Source organism: Somniosus microcephalus, chromosome 25 (assembly GCF_052327205.1).
Source record: "Somniosus microcephalus isolate GS21.2 chromosome 25, FLI_Smic_1.0, whole genome shotgun sequence".
Classification (NCBI taxonomy): domain Eukaryota; kingdom Metazoa; phylum Chordata; class Chondrichthyes; order Squaliformes; family Somniosidae; genus Somniosus; species Somniosus microcephalus.
The window spans coordinates 53,220,444-53,239,445 of NC_141011.1; the positions used below are offsets into that span (position 1 = coordinate 53,220,444).

Genomic DNA, 19,002 nt, shown 5'->3' on the forward strand with positions numbered 1-19,002 from the left:
CCAACTCCGTAAACGTGCTATTCACGATGTCCTGAGCATCGCAAATGCTCCAGTATGCATCCAATCACAGCTCCAGTGCCGCAATGCGGTCTGTCAGTAGCTGCAGCTGGATGCACTTCCTGCACATGTAGTTGTCAGGGACACAAGAAGTATCCCTGAGTTCCCAAATAGCGCAAGAGGAGCATACCACATGGCCGGGCTGTCCTGCCATGACTTCCCCTTTAATTAATTGAATTTAAATTAAATCAATCAATCCCACTAATTACACTACAGTTAAATGGTTTACCAACAGTCCCCGCTACACCAGAGAGACCTTAGTAACTATAAACCACGGAGTTAAAGTTTAAAAAGAGAGAAATACTCACCAACCAATCACTTACCTGCTTCCTGGTGACGTCACACCTTGATTACTTTTTACCCCTCTCCCCCGCTGCTGAGTTGGTAAGCCTCGCTTACTGCCACCGCGCTCACTGCTCCACTCCCAGGTCCGCTCTGATCAGGCCTCGCTGATGCCGCCGCTTTTAAACTCGCCGCGCTCGCTGCTCCACTCCCAGGTCCGCTCTGGTCGGGCCTCGCTGATGCCGCATAAGACAACCCCTTCATAAGACAACCCCTTCAACTCAGGAATCAACCTCGTGAACCTTCACTGAACTGCCTCCAATGCAAGTATATTCTTCCTTAAATAAGGAGACCAAAACTGTACACAGTACTCCAGGTGTGGTCTCATTAATGCCCTGTACAGTTGTAGCAAGACTTCCCTACTTTTATACTCCATTCCCAATATTCCATTTGCCTTCTTAATTACTTGCTGTACCTGCATGCTAACGTTTTGTGTTTCATGTACGAGGACACCCAGATCCCTCTGTAAACTTATCAAACATGATTTCCCTTTCATCAAACCATGTTGACTCTGCTTGATTGTATTATGATTTTCTAAATGTCCTGCTATTACTTCCTTAATAATGGATTCCAGCATTTTCCCAATGACAGATGTTAGGCTAACTGGTCGATAGTTTCCTTCTTTCTGTCTCCCTCCTTTCTTGAATAGGGGAGTAACATTTGCGTTTTCCAGTCCGCTGGGACCTCTCCAGAATCCAGAGAATGTTGGTAGATTACAACCAACGCATCCACTATCTCTGCAGCCACTTCTTTTAAAACCCTAGGATGCAGGCCATCAGGTCCAGGGGACTTGTGAGCCTGTAGTCCCATTAGTTTGCCTAGTACTTTTTCTCTAGTGATAGTGATTGTTCGAAGTTCTTTCCTATAGCCCCTTGATTATCAATTATTATTAGAATGCTTTTAATGTCTTCCACCTTAAAGACTGATACAAAATATTTGTTTGAAGTCTCTGCCATTTCCCCGTTCCCCATTATTAATTCCCCAGTCTTATCCTCTAAGGGACCAACGTTTACTTTAGCTACTCGCTTCCTTTTTATATACCTGTAAAAGCTCTTACTGTCTGTTTTTATATTTTTAGCTAGTTTACTCTCACAATCTATCTTCTCCCTCTATTATTTTTTTAGTCATCCTTTGCTAGTTTCTAAAAAATTTCCCAATCCTCTGGCCTACCACTAATCTTTGCAACATTGTATGACTTTTCCTTCAATTTGATACCATCCTTAACTTCCTTAGTTAGCCACGGATGGTTCATCCTTCTCGTACAGTCTTTCTCACTGGAATAAAACTTTGCTGAGAGTTATGAAATATCTCTATAAATTTCTGCCACTGCTTATCTACTGTCTTACCCTTTAATCTATTTTCCCAGTCCACTTTAGCCAACTCAGTCTTCATATCTTTCTAATTGCCTTTATTTAAGTTTAGGACACTAGTTTCAGACACAGGTTTCTCACCCTCAAATTGAATTTGAAATTTAATCATGCTATGATCACACTTCCCTAGAGGATCCTTTACAATGAGATCATTAATTAATCCTGTCTCATTACACATTACCAGATCTAAAATAGCCTGCTCCCTGGTTGGTTCCACAACGTATTGTTCTAAGAAACCATCCCGAATACATTCTATGAACTCGTCCTCAAGTCTACACTTGCCAATTTGATTTATCCAATCTATATGAAGATTAAAATCGCCCATGATTATTGCAGTACCTTTCTTACAAGCCCCCATTATTTCTTGATTTATACTTTGTCCTGCAGTGCAGCTACTGTTAGGGGGTCTGTAGACTACTCCCACCAATGATTTCTTTCCCATACTATTTCTTATTGACTTCTTTCCCATACTATTTCTTATAAATTGACAAATTAACCCCTTGGGCTCTTAAACAGAGAATCAATTGTGACCCTGCTTCTTATTTTCTTATAAACAGGGGACCACAGACATCAAATGTCACAGGATGGTGAAGATTTGGACTTAAGATTTTGCCCTTCAAGGGCTCAGACTTAACCCACTCAGGGTCATTTGTATTTTCTGAGACCGCGTGCTCAAGAGGGGGAGATATGGAAGTTACCTCCAAAGTAATTGTAAGCACTTCTGTCTCTAATGTAAACAAGAAGAACAACAACAAGTTGTATTTATATAGCACCTTTAATGTAGTAAATCATTCCAAAGCGCTTCACAGGAGTATTATAAGAAAAAAATTTGACACCGAGCCACATAAGGAGAAATATGGGCAGGTGTCCAAAAGCTTGGTCAAAGAGGGAGGTGTTAAGGAGCGCCTTGAAGGAATAATGACAGGCGGAGAGGTTTAGGCAGGGAATTCCAGGACTTATTGCCCAGGCAACAGAAGGCACGGCCACCAATGGTTGAGCGATTATAATCAGGGATGCTCAAGAAGGCAGAATTAGAGGAGTGCAGATATCTCGGCGGGGGTGGGGCTTTGTAGAGCTGGAGGAGATTACAGAGATAGGGAGGGGTGAGGCCATGGAGGGATTTGCAAACAAGGATGAGAATTTTGAAATCAAAGCATTGCTTAACCGGGAGCCAATGTAGGTCAGCGAGCACGTGTTAAAACTTGAACCAAGTGGGAACGTTTGATCTATGTTCTAAAGATAGTATGATATAATTGTATTGGACTGTAAGGTTCCTCCAGGGCTCATGAAATGGTGAATACTGCATAAAATTGAATGAGAGGAAGTGAATGAGGATACAAGATGGAAACAGGAAAATTACACCACCAAATGGGAATTTTTCTAAAATAATTGTTCTTGTGTGAATTGGCATAAATCACCTGGGTGCAATCTGGTTACTAATGTACATTCTTGTGAAAGTCAGGGAAGTGTAGTTAAGAATAGTAAATTGATCATTTTCTCTTGCCGATGTTTGTGTCATTGCCTATACTGAACAATAAGAAAACTGCATTTGATAGCCTGGCCACTACCCAAGACATCGGGACCATGCAGGCAAAGATCTCCAGACACCCCACGATCTTTTGATAAGATCACCCGAAAGCCCTAAAAATGGCTTGGATCAGATGTCGTGTGTGGCATGATATTAGGATACCGGTGTACCGGTGTGTGTGTGCAAATGTAAATGTGTTACGTCTGAAGTAACTAGCATGCGGGAATGCATGTTGAATTTGCACTGAAGAATGGGTCTCAGACATGCTCAATTATCAACAACAGCTCAACATGAAATGGCTAATGTGGCTCAGGAGAGTGAGACAACTTTTCAAATCATCAAGGCACTGACACATTCTCCATAGAGAAACCGACTTTGAAATAATCAGGATAGAGTTAAAGACACTGCTATTTGTCAGAGGGATTAAAATTAAAAGTAGAGAATGCTGATCAAGATAGGATTCCCTTACAACTAGAATGGTCATCAGTTTCAAGGCCTCCACTAACTGCGGAATAAAGAAGGCTTGTAGGGAGACTGAAAACAAAAAATCAGGGAGGCCGAGGCCTCTCTCTGTTTGGACAAGGGGGGCCATGGTTGTATACAAATCAGCTACAAGCTGAAGGTGGGAGACAAGGAGGCCATACCTTACAACAACAACAACTTGTATTTACATAGCGCCTTTAATGTAGTCAAACGTCCCAAGGTGCTTCACAGGAGTATTATAAGACAAAAAATTTGACATCGAGCCATATAAGGAGAAATTAGGGCAGGTGACCAAAAGCTTGATCAAAGTACATCTTAAAGGAGAAAAGAGAGGTAACGAGGCGGAGAGGTTTAGGCAGGGAATTCCAGAGCTTAGGGCCTAGGCAACAGAAGGCACGACCACCAATAGTTGAGCGATTATATTCAGGGATGCTCAAGAGGGCAGAATTAGAGGAGCACAGATATCTCAGGGGGGGGGGGGGGGGTTGTGGGGCTGGAGGAGATTATAGAGATAGGGAGGGGTGAGGCCATGGAGGGATTTGAAAACAAGGATGAGAATTTTGAAATCGAGGCGCTGGTTAACCGGGACCCAAAGTAGTTCAGCGAGCACAGGGGAGATGGGTGAATGGGACTTAGGACGAGTTAGGACATCGGCAGCCATTTACAGGTTCCATAACAAAACATGGATCCAAGTGAGAAGCAAAATCCATGAGGAAGCAGAGGACCTCAAAAGGGTTAGGTTTGGAATCAGTGATAAACCGAGGTCTAGCCTCTCAAAGGCATAATTTTGGTGGTATTGGAGAAAGAGCCCTAAGGCAGGCTCCTTGGGAAGATTGGGAGTCCCATATGGAGGAGACCAGGAGGACTCCCCTGAACCAGGTGGGATGGGACACACATTGACCCCAAACTAAATTGGTCACAGAATTAATAGGGTTCAGTTATAGAGTTAGTATCACGCTAGGTCAAAAAGTAATTCAAGAACATTGTAAAAGACTTCAATACAAACTTAAAAGGTAATGACAGCAGGTTAGTTTAAAGTAAGAAATGTCTTAAGTTGATAAGTAATATCAGCTATTGGTTTGCCAAATGCTGATGGTGATCATCATTACACTAAAACGTATGTGGGGCCAAAGAAAACCATCCCAAATCGCAAAAAGAACCCTACCTGTCCGATCCAGTAAAAGAGCCTAAATGTTAACGGACAAGAAGTAATTGAATCAGGAAATGTATTATATAACAATGTGCATTTTGAAATTGCACCAGTTGTGTTAAACATGTGCTTGAATCTGTCAACTAGATTATGTGAAGGGAGTTATATAACATTTATATAGCGCCTTTCACGACCACCGGACCTCTCAAAGCGCTTTACAGCCAATGAAGTACCTTGGAAGTGGAGTCACTGTTGTAATGTGGGAAACGCGGCAGCCAATTTGTGCACAGCAAGCTCCCACAAACAGCAATGTGATAATGACCAGATAATCTGTTTTTGTGATGTTGATTGAGGGATAAATATTGGCCAGGACACCGGGGATAACTCCCCTGCTCTTCTTTGAAATAGTGCCGTGGGATCTCTTACGTCCACCTGAGAGAGCAGACGGGGCCTCGGTTTAACGTCTCATCGGTGCCGCACTCCTGCAAGAACAGCAGGTCGGCCTTGACCTTGGTGAGGTACCCCAAGGTGGAAACACACGTAGTTGATTTTAAACTACGCACGTTAATGGTGGCAATCTTTAAACCCATTTAAATAAATTAATAAAGTTCTAAGTCCCATCAAAATAAACAGTTCGTTATGCTGTTCCCAGTCCTTGGGTCTGTTCCTGCATACCCATGGTATGCGAGAACTGCTGTACTACCCCTGGGCTGAGAAACCAGTCCTGGTTTCTTGTGGAGGTGTTTCGACGGGTTGACGATGGCGGTGTTGTGTAGGGGTCCCCTTTGCCGCCTGGGCTGTCCTCGGTCGGTGGTGTCTCTTCCCTCTGTCTATCGCCTGCAGTATCCCAGTGTCCCGGAGTGGGGGTGCGCTGGGCGCTTCACTCCTCCTGGTGTCCCGGAGTGGCGGTGCGCTGGGCGCTTCGCTCCTCCCGGTGTCCCGGAGCGGGGGTGTGCTGGGCACTTTGCTCCTCCCGGTGTCCCGGAGTGGGGGTGCGCTGAGTGCTTCGCTCCTCCCGGTGTCCCGGAGCGGGGGTTCGTTGGGCACTTTGCTCCTCCCGGTGTCCCAGAGTGGGGGTGCGCTGGGTGCTTCGTTCCTCCCGGTGTCCCGGAGCGGGGGTGCGCTGGGCACTTTGCTTCTCCCGGTGTCCCGGAGCGGGGGTGCGCTGGGCGCTTTGCTCCTCCTGGTGTCCCGGAGCGGGGGTGCGCTGGGCGCTTTGCTCCTCCTGGTGTCCCGGAGCGGGGGTGCGCTGGGCACTTCGCTCCTCCCGGTGTCCCGGAGCGGGGGTGCACTGGGCACTTTGCTCCTCCCGGTGTCCCAGAGTGGGGGTGCGCTGGGCGCTTCGTTCCTCCCGGTGTCCCTGAGCGGGGGTGCGCTGGGCACTTTTCTCCTCCCGGTGTCCCGGAGCGGGGGTGCGCTGGGCACTTCGCTCCTCCCGGTGTCCCGGAGCGGGGGTGCGCTGGGCACTTTGCTCCTCCCGGTGTCCCAGAGCGGGGGTGCGCTGGGCGCTTCACTCCTCCCGGTGTCCCGGAGCGGGGGTGTGCTCGGCACTTCGCTCCTCCCGGTGTCCCGGAGCGGGGGTGCGCTGGGCACTTTGCTCCTCCCGGTGTCCCGGAGCGGGGGTGCGCTGGACACTTTGCTCCTCCCGGTGTCCCAGAGCGGGGGTGCGCTGGGTGCTTTGCTCCTCCCGGTGTCCCAGAGCGGGTGTGGTCTTTTCTGTCTCTTTTTCTACTTTGGCATTTTGCCGCTACTTTTGTTGGTGGCTGCTATTCTTTTCTCGCCCTTCCTTGTCAGATGAGGAGCAGCCGCTGTTGTCCAATGTGGGCCAAAAACGGAGAGGTACTCATCAAGGACAGGGAGGCAGTCAGTGCCCACTGGGAGGAACACTTCGAAGATCTCCTTAACCGAGGCTCTGTCTTCAAGGCGAGTGTCCTCAACTCCATCCCACAGCATGCTACCCGCCACCACCTCAGCACAACCTCAGCCTGGCATGAGGATGAAAAGGCCATCCGACAACTGAAGAACAACAAGGCCTCAGGAGCAGATGGAATCCCCGGCGAGGCGCTAAAACATGGCGGAGAAGCACTACTGACACGAGTACATGAACTAATTTCTCTTATTTGGAAGGAGGAGAGCATGCCAGGGGTTCTCAGAGACCCCGTAATTGTGACCATCTTCAAGAAAGGTGACAAGTCCGATTGTGGTAATTACAGATGAGTATCCCTGCTGTCAGCCACAGGGAAAGTCATCACAAGAATCCTCCTCAATCAACTTCTCCCAGTGGCTGAAGAGCTCCTCCCAGAGTCACAATGCGAATTCCGCCCACTAAGAGGCACAATGGACATAATCTTCGCCGCGCGTCAACTACAAGAGAAATGCAGGGAACAGCACCAACCACTGTACATGGCCTTCTTTGACCTCACAAATGCCTTCGACACCGTCAACCATGAGGGATTATGGAGTGTCCTCCTCAAATTCGGCTGCCCTCAAAAGTTTGTCACCATCCTCCACCTGCTTCACGACGACACGCAAGCCGTGATCCTGACTATTGGATCCACCACAGACCCAATTCACATACGGACCAGGGTCAAGCAAGGCTGTGTCATCGCACCAACGCTCTTCTCGATCTTCCTGGCTGCAATGCCCCATCTCACCCTCAGTAAGCTCCCCGCTGGAGTGGAGCTAATCTACAGGACAAACAGGAAACTGTTCAACCTCCGTCGCCTCCAGTCCAGATCCAAGGTCGTCCCATCCTCTGTCATCGAATTACAGTATGCAGATGACGCTTGCGTCTGTGCACACTCTGAGGCCGAACTCCAAACCATTGTCAACACCTTCACTGAAGCATGGGCCTTACACTAAACATCTGTAAGACAAAGGTCCTCTACAAACTTGTGTCGAAGTCTCGACTCCGAGTAAGACTCTGAAACAAACTGTACCGTCAGATAAGCAAAGCTTTATTTTACTTGCATACAAGTGTATACAAGGAGAGAGCTGCCTGGACAAAGGCTAGGCCAACATCTCTAAAGGACATCAGCAAATGCAGCATATTTATACACTCAAACAAGCAAGCGTTCCATAGATCACGTGTAATGGTATTGTATCATCTTAAACACATTAAGAGTTTAAACAAGGACAATCAAAAGGTCAGCAGGACAGAAATGTCTTCAGACAAAGTTAGTTAATTATATTCTGTCAGGAGGTTTTGTTTGAATCTTGTTACCAAAAAATGATTTGCTCACTCATGTCTGATTATCATATTTATACAGTGAAGAACACAAGTTCAATATGATCATGTATAAAGAGAAACGAGATTGACCTTTAACAGAATTGTTTTCATTCTTTGGCCAGATGTCATTAGCAGTGCGGTTACCCAATAGTTCTGCAATGTATTGTTCTGGCAGGTTGTGATTAACTTAATTGCAATAGGTCAGAAGATTACGTTAGTTGCTGCTGACTTGGTTTTAGTCCACAGGCAATGGTACAAAAATACATTAGATGTCAAGTATCCCATCATGCACTAGTAAGGGCAAAATCATATTTCCACATTCCCTCCTTTTGTCCTTATCAAGGACAACCTAGTCTAGCAAGATTGCATTTAATCTTTCCTTCTCCATCAAATAGGTCCTTGATCTGTACCTGCATCATTACTTTAACTGGTTCTGCATAATAACTGTGGCCAACGCTTGGTCCTCTACTCTTGCTCTTATCCAGGCACAATGAGCTTACTGGTCTCCCTATCCCAGATGTATTGGTGAGGACCAGGGAGGGGAGCTGTCTAGCATGGTCATACTTAGGCTGATACCATCCTTTGAGGGTGTCCAAATCGTACCCTGTCGAGGTCCAATGCCTTTGCCAGTCTTCATCTACTATAATCTTTTTGGGGCCATTTAACTCATACTTGGTAATACTCCCATTTTGGCGTAAAATCCATTCCATCGTCTCTGACTCATTGAAGGGGATAGGTCTTAATGGAATTCCCCCTTTACTATGTATGGGAACATGGGCACAAACCCAACAGCTGGAAGCGCTTACCGTTGTTGCGTACGTGTATGCCATATACAAAAATGTATTTATATACAATTCGGGCATTGCAGGTATTATAAGTGTCCCAAGGAAACATAGTCCTAATGTCCAGTTCCATTTACTGATGGGGTTGGTGATTCCTTTTCCTTGTTTTCTGGAGCTCTTTTGCAGTGGGCACCTTTACAGCAGTATTAGTTGCTAGGAGTACTTGGTACGGACCTTCGAATCTGGGTTGGAGACCGTTCTTTCTCTTGAATACTTTTCTCTTGAATACTTTCACGTATACGTTGTCTCCTGGTTCTAGGTTATGGCACCTTCCTTCAGCTGGTTCAACCTGGGCTTGCTTGACCTGTTGGTGGAAACTGGAAATACACTTAGTTAAGGCAATGCAATAATTCAACATATGTTCATCCATCTTGTGAATGTCCATCTGCTTGGCAGTGAAGGGTGCAGAAAATGGCAGTCTCTGAGGTCATCCCATGACGACTTCACGTGGTGACAGTCCCGTCGTTCTGTTTGTTGCTGATCGCCTTACCATCAATGCCAAGGGTAACAGTTCGACCCATTTAAGTCCTGTCTCGCTGCAGAGTTTGGAAAGTTTATTTTTCAGCATACCATTATATTTTTCTACCAGTCCCGCTGACTGTGGATGATAGCTGCAGTAGAAGTGTTGGTTGATCTGTAAAGCCTTACACATTTCTCGCGCAACTGTCCCAGTAAAATGTGATCCATTGTCACTTGAAAGTTGTGCAGGTATACCAAATCGTGGTACAATTTCTTTTAACAAACATTTTGCAACAGTAACTGCATCATTTTTTTTTTACATGGAAAGGCTTCAATCCATCGTGAAAACACATCTACAATAACTAATACATACTTAAATCGTAAACATACCGGTAATTCAATAAAATCCATCTGTAAATGTACAAAGGGTCCTGTTGGATTTGGGTGGGAGGCAGCCTGTACCTTTTCTGTTTTACCTGGGTTCATTGTTTGGCAGGTAATGCATTGTTCACTAATTTGTTTTGTAATTGTCAATGCCTGGTGAATACCAAGTTTGTGTGATATAGTCTGCCATCCCCCCTTTGCCTGCATGTGAACATGTGGACACATCGGGCAATCCATAGGAGTATTGACTTGGGAGCCACCATGCGGCCGTCATGGTAGACCCATACTCCTTCAGGTGTTTTAAAACAAGAATCATTCACCCAAGCTAACACTTCGTCCGGACTGGCCTGTAATTGATAGGCCAAAACGTCATCAATTGTGGGTGGGGGATTGTCTGGATCTTGATTTCTAAGAACATATGCAGACACTTGTGACCCTGTATCAGCCTTAGCTGCTCGATCCGCCCTATCATTGCCCAAAGAAGCCTGGTCTTGATTGCCTGTATGTGCTTTGCATTTAATAACAGCAATTTTTGTAGGACACTGGAGAGCCTTTAAAAGGTTATCAATTTGTTCAGCATTTTTAACTGTAGATCCTGATGAAGTCAGGAATCCTCTAAGTTTCCAAATTTGACCATAATTATGAGTGACTCCAAATGCATACCGAGAGTCAATATAAATATTCACTGATTTTCCTGTAGCTAAAATACATGCTCTTGTAACGGCAAACAGTTCTGCTTGTTGTGCTGAAAAGAAAGATGGTAGTCAGCATACTTCGATAATTGAATGATCATCGGAAATGGCATATGCACTTTTTGGCGAGCCCTTTTCGTCTCTGAGGGCTGATCCATCCACATAAAATATAAAATCGCTATTGTCCAGAGGAGTTTCTACAATGTCTATACGAGGCTTAGTGATAAGCTGAGTCACTGATTCACAATGCCTCTTGGGTAGGTGATGCAATTAGCAGGTCGTCTACGTACTGTATGAGGGTTAACCCATCGGTTAAGACAATGTCCTGTAAATCATGTTTGAGGCACTGCGAAAAGATAGTTGAGCTTTCTGTATAGCCTTGTGGCAGCCTGGTCCATGTGTATTGGGTTCCTTTGAACGTGAAGGCAAACAGGAACTGGGAATCTTGGTGAATAGGAATGCTGAAGAAGGCTGAGCAGAGATCAATGACCGTATAATACCTTGAATTAGGAGGTATACTGGTCAGGATGGTGGCTGGGTTTGGGACCACTGTGTAGGCAGGGAGAACAGACTCGTTAACTGCTCTTAGGTCTTGAACCAACCCTGACTTATTCTCCACTCCTGTTGAACTGCAGCTTTTGATAGGCGTAGGACCATCTGTCCTAGATCAGAAGATTTGAATTCATGCGCCACTGCTAGTGTACAGTGTGGCTTAGAGTCTTTTACCCTGAATAATTCCCATGCTGTTTGGGTCAACAAGATTGGTGACGCTATTCCTTCTTGCCCAATTAAAATTCTTCGGATTTTAAGTGAATATTTCTGATGCAGAAAGGGCTTGTAATTAATTGCCACTTCTAGATCTTCTCCCGTTTTGTCATAATAGGCTATACAGTGCAATTTATCATGCCAATGTCCCAAATTAAACTGCTTCTGGTATTCTGATACTGATCTTGTGACATACTGCAATGCTCCCACAGCCATCAGTAATTGTTTACTGAGGTTGTCATCATGATTAGTCCAACAATACAAAATAGGAGAATTGTGGACCTGCAATGGGTACATCCCACATCTGTCAGTTGGAACATGTACCTTCAGTCCTTTTTCCGTACATGATATCACTGCTTTCATTTTACACAACAAATCTCTTCCTAATAAGTTGATGGGAACGTCTTCAGATAATAAGAATGCATGCTGTTCATGAAAGTCTTTCATCTGTACATCCAATGGAGTGGGCCATACCATAGTCTGGGTTGTTCCTGAAAGTCCTACACACTTGACACTCTGATTGGTACAAGGTGCTCCTACTGCATATTGTTTAGTCAAGACCAAATTAGTTGCTCCAGTGTCTACCAAAAAATGGAACTTGTGTTCCATTCATATTTAAATTTATAAATGGCTCTTCTTTAGAATTTAATGGTACTGCAGGCAATTGTACCACAGCTTGTTGTTCCTGGGCAATGTCTGGGGTGGGCTCTAAGTAACGTCATGCTGAACAATTTGGATTTTGTCCAAACTGTTCGTTTGGGCCACTTTGATTTCCCCAGGGGTTGCTAGTTGTCCAATTAGTCTGTGGACGAGTGTGAACCTGGGCTTGGGTATTTCTGTTTCCAGATAAATTTTGTGGACCCTGCCAACCCTGATTTGTTTAACTTTTTGTTGTTTATTCTGTTCCTGATTAATCTCATCCCTCTTTTTATTATGTTTACTAACTTCTATACTTCGTTCGCATCGCCTCTCTGCTTCCTTTTTCCAATCTGAGAAGGCTGACCAATTTACTTCTTTTTTTCCTTTTCTAGTTGGGTCCCTTTGTTTTTATGAGGCATTCCTCTAGACAGGTAATTCTGTCTATGTTAAAGGTGCCATCTGGTGGAAATGGGTATTTCCCATTTCGGGTCCATCTGGACCACCTTGGCAGGTCATTGATTGAAACTTGACCGCAGTTTTGAAAAATATAACAAGCAGGGGTGCCTTTCTCTGGGATTTTACTAGATTTGGCACCCTTTTTTTTTTACTTAATTGGGACTTTCCTGTTGGTTAGTCTCAACTAGGTGTAATTTCTCTGGCTCGCAATAACCCGTTTCCCCTTTGCGATTTTGCAACCAAGTTGCTGTAAGAGATGAAAAGAAACACGTACTAACAATAACAAGACTAATAATAACTAACGCGACAGACCACACAGGTAAACAAATTAGGTAACTCATTAAAATCTTATACTATATACTGAACAATAGACAATTCTCAGTCTGTGTTATTCGCCACTGCAGAACTGAGTCCTTATACTTTAATGAAATCTCTGAAGGTCTCCTGCCTTCTGCCGCAAGACTCTCCCTCTGGCTTCTTAATCTCCGGGGGACCCACCCCCTACTATCTCTGAAGGTCTCCTGCCTTCTGCCGCAAGACTCTCTCTCCGGCTTCTTAATCTCCGGGGGACCCACCCCCTACTATCTCTGAAGGTCTCCTGCTTTCTGCCGCAAGACTCTCTCTCCGGCTTCTTAATCTCCGGGGGACCCACCCCTACTGCAGTATCAAACTTCTAGCACTTTTCCTTTTACCCTTGGTACCTTTCTTAGTCCGGGATCACCCGACTTTACTGTGTCTTATCTGGACGGTCTATTTCAGGGCTCAGGTTTCCGAAATCGTCTCCTTTTCTGATAGACTGAAAGAGGAAATAATTACAAAAATGACAACTCAACCCTGGAAAAATGAGTCTCAACTGATCGCAGTACTGTAGCCAATAGCAAACAGGAGACACTAGTTTTCAGACTGAGAGGGAATCCCTTTGGTGGCTAATGCCACTTATAACTGGCCAGTTAGGATTCGTTCCCAGAAAGATACCGTGTCTTCGTCCGTTTACTCACCGGTACAGCAAGCGATCTCGGTGGGACCTCCAAGAAATACTGTCGAAGCCTCGACTCCGAGTAAGACTCTGAAACAAACTGTACCGTCAGATAAGCAAAGCTTTATTTTACTTGCATACAAGTGTATACAAGGAGAGAGCTGCCTGGACAAAGGCTAGGCCAACATCTCTAAAGGACATCAGCAAATGCAGCATATTTATACACTCAAACAAGCAAGCGTTCCATAGATCACGTGTAATGGTATTGTATCATCTTAAACACATTAAGAGTTTAAACAAGGACAATCAAAAAGGTCAGCAGGACAGAAATGTCTTCAGACAAAGTTAGTTAATTATATTCTGTCAGGAGGCTTTGTTTGAATCTTGTTACCAAAAAATGATTTGCTCACTCATGTCTGATTATCATATTTATACAGTGAAGAACACAAGTTCAATATGATCATGTATAAAGAGAAACGAGATTGACCTTTAACAGAATTGTTTTCATTCTTTGGCCAGATGTCATTAGCAGTGCGGTTACCCAATAGTTCTGCAATGTATTGTTCTGGCAGGTTGTGATTAACTTAATTGCAATAGGTCAGAAGATTACGTTAGTTGCTGCTGACTTGGTTTTAGTCCACAGGCAATGGTACAAAAATACATTAGATGTCAAGTATCCCATCATGCACTAGTAAGGGCAAAATCATATTTCCACACTTGCCCCCGCCACACAGTACTGCTCCCCGATTATCAAAATCCATGACGAGGTCTTGGACAACGCGGACCACATTCCATACCTCGGGAGCCTACTGTCAACAAGGGCAGACGTCGATGATGAAGTCCAACACCGTCTTCAGTGTGCCAGTGCAGTCTTCGGTCGCCTGAGGGAGAGAGTGTTTGAAGACCAGGACCTCAAACCCAGCACCAAGCTCATGGTCTACAGAGCAGTAGTGATACCCACCCTCCTGTATGCTTCAGAGACATGGACCATGTACAGCAGGCACCTCAAAGCACTGGAGAGGTACCACCAATGCTGCCTCCGCAAGATCCTGCAAATCCATTGGCAGGATAGGTGCACCAACATCAGTGTTCTTGCTCAGGCCAACATCCCCAGCATGCCCGATATGAGACTCCCAAAACAAGCGCTCTACTCAGAGCTCCGACACGGCAAGAGAGCCCCAGGTGGGCAGAGGAAACTCTTCAAGGACACCCTCAAAGCCTCCTTGAGAAAGTGCAACATTCCCACCGACGCCTGGGAATCCCTGGCCCAAGATCACACAAAGTGGAGGAGAAGCATCCGGGAAGGCACCGAACACCTCGAGTCTCTTCGCCGGAAGCAAGCAGAAGCCAAGCGCAAGCAGCGCACATCAACCCAAGCACCATCTGCCCCACCTGTGATAGAGATTGTAGGTCCTGCATTGGATTCATCAGTCACCTGAGAACTCATTTTTAGTGTGGAAGCAAGTCATCCTCGGTTCCCGAGGGACTGCCTAAGAAGAAGAAGAAGAGAACGCACTGCAGCCATGGTGCACCAGTGGTGGACGGAGTGAATGTTTAAGGTGGTGAATGGGGTGCCAATAAAACAGGCTGCTTTGTCTTGGATGGTGTTGAGCTTCATGAGTGTTGCTGGAGCTGCACTCGCCCAGGCAAGTGGAGAGTATTCCATCACACTCCTGACTTTTGGAAAGCCTGGCGCTTGTGTGGCAAGTGACACTGTCACTATTCACTTCATACCCAATAAACCTGCTAACCATCCTTGACCCACACACATTGCCCCATCTGGTGCTGGGGGGGGGGAGGAGAGAGAAGGTCAGGAACATGTTGAGGGGGAGCAAGTCAGGAACTTGAGGAGGGTGGGGGAGAATGTCCTAACCCACGAGGGTGAGTCCTGTCTGTTCTCCGAAAGCAGTACTGTGCGTGCTGTAGTCTGGCTGTCAGAATGAATGGATCAAATTTAACCTTGCAAAGTACTTGATTACTCAGGTAGGCAGGATCTAATTACACACTCCAGACAAACTGCTGGGTGTGTCTTATTCTCCAAGGACACCAATCAGAAACCAACCAGGGAACAGGCTATTTTAGATCTTGTATTGTGTAATGAGATAGGGTTAATTAGCAATCTCATAGTAAAGGATCCTCTGGGCAGAGTGATCATAATATCATAGAATTTCACATTAAGTTTGAGAGTGACTTGCCTAGGTCCAAAATTAGAGTCTTAAACTTAAATAAAGCCAATTACATAGGTATGAGGGGCGATTTAGCTAAGGTAGATTGGAAAAATAGATTAAAAGCTATGGCGGTAGATAAGCAGTGGCTAGCATTTAAAGAAATATTTCATAATTCTCAACAAAAATACATTCCATTGAGAAGCAAAGACTCCATGGGAAAAGTGATCCAACTGTGGCTAACTAAAGAAGTTAAGGATAACATTAGATTGAAAGAAAAAGCTTATAATGTTGAGAAGAATAGTAGTAAGCCTGAGGATTGGGAGAGTTTCAGAAACCAGCAAAGGATGACCAAAAAATTGATTAAAAGGGAAAAAATAGGAGAGAAAACTAGCAAGAAATATAAAAGCAGATTGTAAGAGCTTCTACAAGTATGTAAAAAGGAAGAGAGTAGCAAAAGTAAACATTGGTCCCTTAGAGGCTGAGACAGGAGAAATTATTATGGGGAATAAGGAAATGGCAGAAACGTTAAACATGTATGTCTTCACAGTAGAAGACACAAAAAGCATCCCAAAATGGTGGGGAACCAAGGGTCTAATGAGTGAGGAACTTAACGTAATTAATACAAGTAGAGAAAAAGTACTAGAGAAACTAATGGGACTACAAGCCAAAAAAATCCCCTGCACCTGACGGCCTACATCCTAGGGTTCTAAAAGAGGTGGCTGAAGAGATAGTGGATGCATTGGTTTTGATCTTCCAAAATTCCCTAGATTCTAGAACAGTTCCAGCAGATTGTAAGGTCGCAAATGTAACGCCGCTATTCAAGAAAGGAGGGAGAGAGAAAACAGGGAACCACAGGCCAGTTAGCCTGACATCAGTCATCGGGAAAATGCTGGAATCCATTGTTAAGGAAGTGGTATCGGGGCACTTAGAAAATCGTAACATGATTAGGCAGAGTCAACATGGTTTTATGAAAGGGAAATCGTGTTTGACAAATTTATTAGAGTTTATTGAGGATGTAACTAGCAGGGTAGATAAGGGGAACCAGTGGATGCAGTATATCTGAATTTCCAAAAGGCATTCGATAAGGTGCCACACAAAAGCTTATTACACAAGGTTAGGGCTCATGAGGTTTGGGGTAATATAGTAGAATTGGATAGAGAATTGGTTAACGGACAGAAAACAGAGAGTAGGGATAAACGGATCTTTTTCTGGTTAGCAGGCTGTAACTAGTGGGGTGTCGCAAAGATCAGTGTTGGGGCCTCAGCTATTTACAATCTATATTAATGACCTAGATGAAGGGACCGAGTGTAATGTATCCAAGTTTGCTGACGATACAAAGCTAGGTGAGACAGTAAGCTGTGAGGAGAACACACACAGTCTGTAAAGGGATATAGATAGACTAAGTGAATGGGTAGTAAGGTGGCAGATGGAGTATAATGTAGGGAAATGTGAGGTTATTCACTTTGGTAGGAAGAATAGAAAAACAGAATATTTTTTAAATGGTGTGAAACTTTCAAATGTTGGTGTTCAGAGAGATTTGGGTGTCCTCGTGCAAGAAACACAGAAAGCGAGCATGCAGGTACAGCAAGCAATAAGGAAGGCAAATGGCATGTTGGCCTTTATTGCAAGGGGGTTGGAGTATAAGAGTAAGGAAGTCTTGCTACAATTATATAGGGCCCTTGGTGAGACCACACCTGGAGTACTGGGCACAGTTTTGGTCTCCTTATCTAAGGAAGGATATATTTATCTTGGAGGCGGTGCAACAAAGGTTCACTAGATTGATTCCTGGGATGAGAGGGCTGTCCTATGATGAGAGATTGTGTAGAATGGGCCTATACACTCTGGAGTTTAGGTGAATCCAATAAAGCCAGAAATCCTTGCCCCTTGATTAAAAAATGTTTAACAAAGATGCAGCTTTACTCACTCGTATTGATTTCCAATGGAAAAAATTGCATCAAACTAAATGGACTGAAACCTCTGACACATTATGGCTTTGGGCAGAAGTTGCAAGCTACAGAGATGCCACAGGTGAAAATCCTTTGGAAGATCTTTCTCAGTTAGCTCTAACAGTACTCGCATTACCTCATTCTAATGCTGACGTTGAACGTGTGTTCAGTCACATGAACATTGTAAAATTAAAACTATGTAGCAGAATGAATATCAGGGCTTTGAATGCAATTTTGGCCGTAAAATATGGGTTGCGGCGACATGGAAAATGTTGTAATAACTACGAACTGCCTAAGAGTGTGATAAGTAAAATCGGCACAACTGATGCGTATTCATTCTGCAATCGCCATTTACACTTCATCTAGAGCCATCTTTTGTTTCTTAACTTGTCTCATTACCTCTCCTTTTGTCTCTTACTCTCTCCTGTCTTCCATCCTATCACAGACTTTCCCTTTGTTCTTTCCTCCCCTCCCCCCTCTCCCTGCCCCTGCACTTGCTTAAAAACCTGTTCAATCTCCAGCTTTTTCCAGTTCTGACAAAGGGTCATCGACCTGAAACGTTAACTCCGTTTCTCTCTCCCCAGATGCTGCCTGACCTGCTGAGTATTTCCAGCATTTTCTGTTTTTATTTCCGATTTCCAGCATCCGCGATATTTTGCTTTTGATGCGTATCAATGTTAGACAGAACCAGGAAGTTCACAAGAACTAACAACATGTGGTTATGTCGGAGTAAAACATTCCTGATTGGATTTTTGCTGAATTCTAATAATTATATATGTGTTAAGTATTTTAAATAATATAGAAGCGATTTAAATCTTTTTTACTCTATTTACTAATATTATGAACTTGGGTGTTTACTGCCAGAATTATAATAAGTGCAATTTATTTTATTTTGTTGGTAAAAGTTTTGTGTACTCTAGTGTTACATATATAAACAACTAGAATCAATAAAAGTAATTTAATTGTAATTATTTGCAAGATGGACAGCATTAAACTAATTATTGATTAGTAGTGTTAAGAAGAAAAGTTTGTGTAGTGTATGTACCTTGAAGAAGGAACTATACTCTGCAGCCCCTGTATACTGCAGTACCAGTAGTGACCACCCCTGTATATAAGCCTGTGTAGTAACTTTGTATCGTAGTTCCAGTTTTGTCTCCATTCAGTAAACACCTGTTATAACCAACTTCTGCAGTCCATGTATCAATTACACACGGACATTACATTGGCGACGAACAGATCCGAACTTACCTACAGTTCTGCACCACCTCACGGGGATCCATCCCTGAAGCAAAGTTATTGGAGGTCGAAGCCACAAGGAAGAAATCCAAAAAGAAAGGAAAAAGAAAAAAAACAGACAGAGGAAACAGGCGTCAACCGTGGGCAACTGCCCTCTGATTCATCGAATTCGAAGATTTGCAGGAGAGGCTGTCGAAAGCTGGGCTTGGTTCTCCAGTCTATGGTGTTCCAGCTAATCAGGCTGGTGGCAGGTAGCACACTGATCCTTCCTGGGCTGCGG

General features: G+C 44.4%; 1 long non-coding RNA gene across 2 annotated transcripts; it reads right to left on the bottom strand.

Moving 5' to 3' along the window:
- Positions 1–7,866: 7,866 nt before the first annotated feature.
- Positions 7,867–13,464, bottom strand: LOC147100811 (uncharacterized). Of its 2 annotated transcripts, XR_015073581.1 has the most exons (3): positions 13,395–13,464; positions 13,098–13,192; positions 7,867–9,318 (listed from the first exon to the last, which is right to left on the bottom strand). It is a non-coding gene; the product is annotated as an uncharacterized LOC147100811 (long non-coding RNA). The 2 variants fall into 2 exon arrangements; XR_015073580.1 differs by lacking the exon at positions 13,395–13,464 and having other exon boundaries at positions 13,098–13,273.
- Positions 13,465–19,002: the final 5,538 nt, after the last annotated feature.